The 6,723-nt window shown below is 36.6% G+C and overlaps 1 long non-coding RNA gene across 1 annotated transcript; it reads left to right on the plus strand.

The window, feature by feature from the left end:
- Positions 1–5,926: 5,926 nt before the first annotated feature.
- LOC121990133 lies at positions 5,927–6,293 on the plus strand. The gene is made up of 3 exons (XR_006114471.1): positions 5,927–5,984; positions 6,073–6,189; positions 6,277–6,293. It is a non-coding gene; the product is annotated as an uncharacterized LOC121990133 (long non-coding RNA).
- The last annotated feature ends 430 nt before the right edge of the window (positions 6,294–6,723 follow it).

Genomic DNA, 6,723 nt, shown 5'->3' on the forward strand with positions numbered 1-6,723 from the left:
TGAGCAGTTCTAGTGCTCGGGCCACCTAGCTCTGTATTTATATTTTCTTTTACCTTTTCAACATTTGCTTGTCATCTTTCTATAGCCCAGGTGGTTGTCCATGTACTCCATATAGCCTCAGAAACATACGTAGGCATAGTGTCCTTCCTTCTCATATAGTACATATGATCTCTGTAAAGTTTGGCACAGTAAATATTCCATGTAGCTTTAAATTGCTCTTCTTATTTGTTCTCCCATGTATATCTTTTCTGTAATTATAAGTTAAACATTTATTTTAAATGAAAACTATATTATAGAATATCAAACATATTAAATTTATTTACCACAAATTATTATAATAGAATAGCTTCATCTCCTAGTCTACATGCCTCCATATAGTATTAGATGCGCAAACTCGTTCTTTGAATTTTCCAGTGATATATGTGGCAACTCGGTGGGCATCTGGAGTGAACCTGCACGAAATAATATTAAGTTATGAGAAATATGTTATATACACTACAACAAAAACCCTCATAGACATCAGTGGAACAACAACGGTTTTAAGCAAAAACCGATGTCTTTGAGTATTTTACACCGGTTTTCCAAAAACCGGTGTCTATGAGCACGGATTTTAGCTCATAGACATCGGTTTTTTAGGCGATGTCTATGAGCGCCCTTTTTTCGTTAATAGACACCGATTTTAACAGCGATTTTTAAAACAAGGTGTTAATGAACCAAAATAAAATATTTTAATTTTCCCACCAGCCAAAATTTGCAACACTGTGAAGTTCCCTCCAAACCTAAATCTATATCGCGCCCCTTCCTCCGTGCGACCATATCTCTCGCCTAAACCTAAACCTAAACCTCTGACCATCCGACCATCTCTCTCAGCCTAAACCTAAACCTCCGACCATCTCTCTCAACCTCATCTCCCTCTTCCCCCTTCCTAGATCGACGCCCCTTCCTCTCCCGATCAGGATCAAGACACGACGCCCTTGCTTCTCCGTCCAACCACACCGCATCTCCTCCAACTCCTCCATTTGGTTGAGAAGAGGAGGCCTTCTTCGCATTCCAGTAGTTTTTTCCTTCATCCATCTCCGGTCCAGCATTCACTGCCACCGCTCGAGTCCTTCTTCACATTCCGGTAATTTTTCCTTTATACATCGTCGCTATTGAATTTCTTCCTCATCTTCGACAATTTCATCTTCTTGATGTCTCGTTTGCAAGTATTAATTGATTAATGCATGCAATGTGTTTGATGAATTTCCTCAAACACTACCTTGAGTTGATTTTATCATTTTTGTTTGATAGATTGAGGAGTTGTTAGTTCCTGTTGCTAAGTTGGTTTTATGTAATCCTTGAACTATAAAGTTTCTTTTATGTCTATGCTAATTCTTTTCACTGATATGTCATGGTTTCTGGTTTAGAAATTTATTGGTATAATGATGAAGTAGTTGGTTTCTGGTTTATGAAATTTATTTGTATCCTTTTCTTGGTAAGCGTAGTTGGTTTCTTGGAGGACCCGCATAGTTAATTTATTTGTATAATGATGGATTAAGAATTTTGGCTCATTGTTGTAATTGTCTTGATATTTTTGATTGATTTTAGATTCATTAGTACAACAAAATGGACAAGGCATGGATGGAAAAGGATAGATTATCACATGAGTTTGAACTTGGACTAGAATCTTTCTTGCAATTTGCGCTGCAACATGCTACTAATCCTACTAGTATACCTTGTCCTTGTACGAAATGTGGCAATCTATGGAACAATAATATTAACAGCATAAGGGCACATGTGTACTGTAATGGTATAGACTTAACATACAAAAAATGGATATGGCATGGGGAAGAATCTGTATTAGGAGATTTAAAGAAAGAGAATGATGCAGCTGGAGAAAGTGAAAACTATTTTGCTGATAAACCTATAGATATGGTACATGCTGCATATGAAAGTTTAGAGAATCCAGATCAATTTATAAAATTACTTGAGGATGCTGAGAAACCCCTGTATGTTGAGCATACTAAATTTACAAAGTTATTTGTAATTGTGCAATTATATAACTTGAAAGCGAAATACAGCTGGAGTGATAATAGTTTTACTGAACTATTTGTCTTGTTTGGAGAAATGCTTCCCGTTGACAATGAATTGCCTTTATCTTTATATGATGCGAAGAAAAGCTTATGTGCAATGGGGATGACTTATAAGAAAATACATGCTTGCCCTAATGATTGTGTCTTATACTGGAAGGAGTATGAGGATTTTACCGATTGTCCTACTTGTGGGTTATCAAGGTGGAAGTTGGCCAAGAATTCTAGGATAATTGAAGGAGTCCCTGCAAAAATTTTATGGTACTTTCCTCCTATTCCTAGATTTCAAAGAATGTTTCGGAGCAAGGAAATATCTAAGGAGTTAATTTGACATGCTAATAAAAGAGTATGTGATGCCTATATGCGACATCCAGCTGATGCACCTTGTTGGAGACTTGTGGATCATAATTGGCCAAATTTTGCTTCTAAGACAAGAAATCTAAGGTTGGCCATAGCAGCTGATGGGATTAATCCTCATAGTTTGATGAGTTCTACATATAGTTGTTGGCCAGTTATAATGATCACCTATAACCTTCCTCCATGATTGTGTATGAAGAGAAAATATATGATGCTCACGTTGTTGATTTCTGGTCCTAAACAGCCGGGAAATGACATTGATGTGTACTTGGCGCCTTTGATTGACGATTTAAAAGAATTATGGGAAGTTGGTGTTGAAGCATATGATGCACACCGAGAAGAAAGATTCTTGCTTAGAGCTGTCCTATTGTGGACAATTAATGATTTTCCGGCATATGGAAACCTGGCAGGATGCATTATAAAAGGATATCAAGCATGCCCTATCTGTGGTGAGAAAACTTGTGCAAAAAGGTTGAAGCATAGTAAAAAAATGTCATTTACAGGTCATAGACGGTTTCTTCGTAGAGATCATCCTTATCGAAGGCAGAAGAAGGCATTTGATGGGACACAAGACTTTACTATGGCCCCAAAACCACTAAGCGGTGATGAAGTTTTAAAAAAAGTAGAAGGAATTACATGCCGATGGGGAAAAATTAGAGCAAATCTTCAATCAAAGGAAAATGATGGTAAGTCCTGTTGGAAAAAAAAATCGATATTCTTTGAACTTGAGTATTGGAAAGATTTGCATGTTCGACATGTTCTTGATGTGATGCACATAGAGAAAAACGTTTGCGAAAGTTTGATTGGTACATTACTTGATATGCCAGGAAAGACAAAAGATGGAATTGCAGCAAGAAATGACCTAGTGGATATGAAAATTAGGGGAGAATTAACACCACAAAAAGGGGAGAAAAGGACATTTTTGCCCCCAGCATATTATACATTAAGCAAGGATGAGAAAAGAAGACTTTGTAATTCATTGTTCGGAATTAAGGTTCCCACGGGTTACTCCTCCAACATCAAAAACCTTGTCTCAATGAAGGATCTAAAACTGGTTGGTCTTAAATCACATGACTGTCACACCTTAATGCAACATTTGCTTCCAATTGCCATCCGTGGTGTTCTACCCAAGCATATCAGAAATGCTATCACAAGGTTTTGTTTCTTATTCAATGTGTTATGTAACAAAGTAATAGATGCCTCAAAGTTGGATAATGTACAAATAGAAATTGTGACGACGTTGTGTCTGTTTGAAAAGTATTTTCCACCTTCATTTTTTGATATAATGGTTCACTTAACAGTTCATCTCGTGCGTGAGGTCAAGTTGTGTGGACCAGTTTGGTATAGATGGATGTTTCCGTTTGAAAGATATATGAAAACATTGAAAGGTTATGTGCGGAATAGAAATCGACCAGAAGGATGCATGGTTGAATGTTATATTGCTGAAGAAGCTGTAGAGTTTTGCTCAGAATTTCTATCTAATATGAACACGATAGGGATTCCATCAAAGCATCGTGAAACAATACTCACTAAGTCCTTGTCAGGTGCCAAGGTGCACTTCTGTTGTCACGATGAGTGGGAACAAGCACATCGTTATGTATTGGAAAATGAAGCTGAGGTTGATCCTTACATTGTGTAAGCCCTCTAGTTCAGTAATAATCTCCTGAAATTGTTTAAAAAAATATCTTATTAATCTCTTCAAAAATTTTTGATTAGGGAACATATGACACACTTGAAGCAAAAATTTCCTATTAAAGGTGCAAAGTGGTTACAAGATAAGCACCACAGAAGTTTTATTTCTTGGTTCCATGAACATGTAAGTACCATAAATATTAGCATGTTTATTATTGAACACAAGAACTTTAAGAATTTTAATAATTAAACCCCCTTATGATGAATTGTAGGTTACAAATACAACATCATCTTCCTCCAATCAATTATCAGAAAAAAAGTGAAGCTGTTGGCAAATGGACCTAGCAAGCAAGTGCTAAAATACTCTAGTTATATGATCGATGGGGTCACTTATTACACGAAAGAACGTGATAATGTTACAGTTGTTCAAAACTCGAGTGTAAGCTTGCTCGCACAAACAATGCAAGTTGCAAGTTCAAAGGATAAGAATCCAATTATAACATACATGATGTATTATGGTGTGATACAAGAAATATGGGAGCTCAATTACCATGATTTTCGAGTTCCAATGTTTAAGTGTGATTGGGTAGAGAATAACACTGGCATTAGAGTAGATGATAATGGTTTCACCTTGGTAAATCTTAAGAGAATGGAATTCAAATTCGACCCATTTATCTTGGGCACTCAAGCAAAGCAAGTATTTTATGTAGAAGACCCTCAAGATCCCACATGGTCTATTGTACTTTCAACTACAAATAGAGAGTATTTTGAATACATCACTGATGATAAGTTGGGAGATCCTTCAATCCACTACCAATGTTTCACAAAAGGGATGACATCAATGGATATTGACGAAACTGATGACAATGAACCATCCTGTATTCGTGGAGATTGTGATGGGATTTGGGTTGACAATGAGAATTTTTAGTTTGGTAACTTTATTTATGGTTTATATATGTGACTATTTACTTTATTTTGGTAATTTTGGTTCATTGTTTGGTAGTAGTTTTTTTTTTAAATATACGAATGTTTACTTTGTTGTGATTTTGAATGATATGCTCTGCTCTATTTCAAATTCTCACTGTTATGATTAGGTTTTCGACACAATGAACACTAGAAAAAAGGCCCATTTAGCACGTGATGATGATAAGTATTCACACACAAATGCAAAAGACAAAGAACAAGATCAAAAAGAGGGTGCTGAGGATAGCCAGGACATAGGATCAGACGGGATGGCCCAAACAACAAGATCAAAAAGAGGTCGTACACAAATGAATAAGCTTGTTGTTCAAAGGGTTCAGGGAGTTAAACAAAGTGTCAAATTTAATGAGTATGGACAGCCAGTTGGCCAAAAGGCTTCTGAATTGCAAAGTTTTATTGGTGTGCTTGCTCGGGAAAAAGTTAATATTAATTACCACTCTTGGAAGCAAGTGCCGAATGAAGTTAAGAACATGATATGGGAATCCGTCAATGTAAGTAACATGATACTTTCTTATGTGATGCATTTTTTTCTTTTCTTTTATTTATATACTTAAGATATTTGTTTGTGTAGTTGACATACCAACTGGACCCAAAATGGAGGAATGGGTGTTTGATCTCTGCAAACACCAAGTGGCGTCAGTATAAAACTCACCTCACCAGGACATTCATCCAGCCAATAGAAATAATCCGAAGCTTCTCAATAAGGTACCTCAAGGGCATTGCATTTCACGTGAAGATTGGGGTAGTTTTGTGATTAATCGGATGTCTGAAGACTTTATAGTAAGTTGTTTAAGGTGGTCTTTTTAAATTCCAGTTGATATATGTGGTTATAATTCATCTATCACTATGTAGAGGAAAAGTGAACTACAAAGTCAAAGAAGCAAGGCAAACTTATACCCTCATCGTCTTTCTCGAAAAGGATATGCGAGTTTGTTTGAAGAAATAGTAAGTATTTAGTTAACATTAAATTCCTACTTATGGTTGTCATAGTTGGTGTTGAGTACGTTGACTTCATGTGGTTTTTTGCTTACAGTCCAGTGTTTTATGTGATGACGATGAGATAAACAGAGTCATCCTCTGGAAGAGAGGGCGGCTCAACAAAGCTGGGGAATTTGTTGGCGATGAGTTGAAGCAAACAGTGAATAAGATTGTAAGCAAAAGTATACATAAATTGCTTATTTTGTATATATATGATATATGTATATATTTAAAGTTATTGTATTTGGATGCATGATAGGATGATTATATTCTCCAAAAGAAGGATGGTAAGATGCCCTTTACCAAACCATTTGAAGATATTCTCACAAAGGCCTTGAATTCTAACGAACATGGTGGGCGTGTGAGAGGCATAGGAGCAAATGTCACTCCATCATCCTTCTTCAAGGTTGCTAGAGGGAAGGTGCAAATTGATAAGGCTGCCTATGAAAGGCAACAGAAAGAGTTTAAGGAGGCAAAAGCTATGCTTTCTGACCAAGATGACAGAATAGAAAAATTGGAAGCAATGGTGTTGAAACTATCTGGTCGAGAATTTGAGAGTGAGGAGAAGGGTAGCTGCTCAGTTAAACCACAATGCCTCCTCGATATAAAACCTGAAGTTGAACGTCATAGGCGCCTCTCAAATGAAGGCCTAGAAGAACATGATGATGATGATGTGAAAGTTATTGAGAAGGATTCGGCTTTACAG

Source organism: Zingiber officinale, chromosome 6B (assembly GCF_018446385.1).
Source record: "Zingiber officinale cultivar Zhangliang chromosome 6B, Zo_v1.1, whole genome shotgun sequence".
Taxonomy (NCBI): domain Eukaryota; kingdom Viridiplantae; phylum Streptophyta; class Magnoliopsida; order Zingiberales; family Zingiberaceae; genus Zingiber; species Zingiber officinale.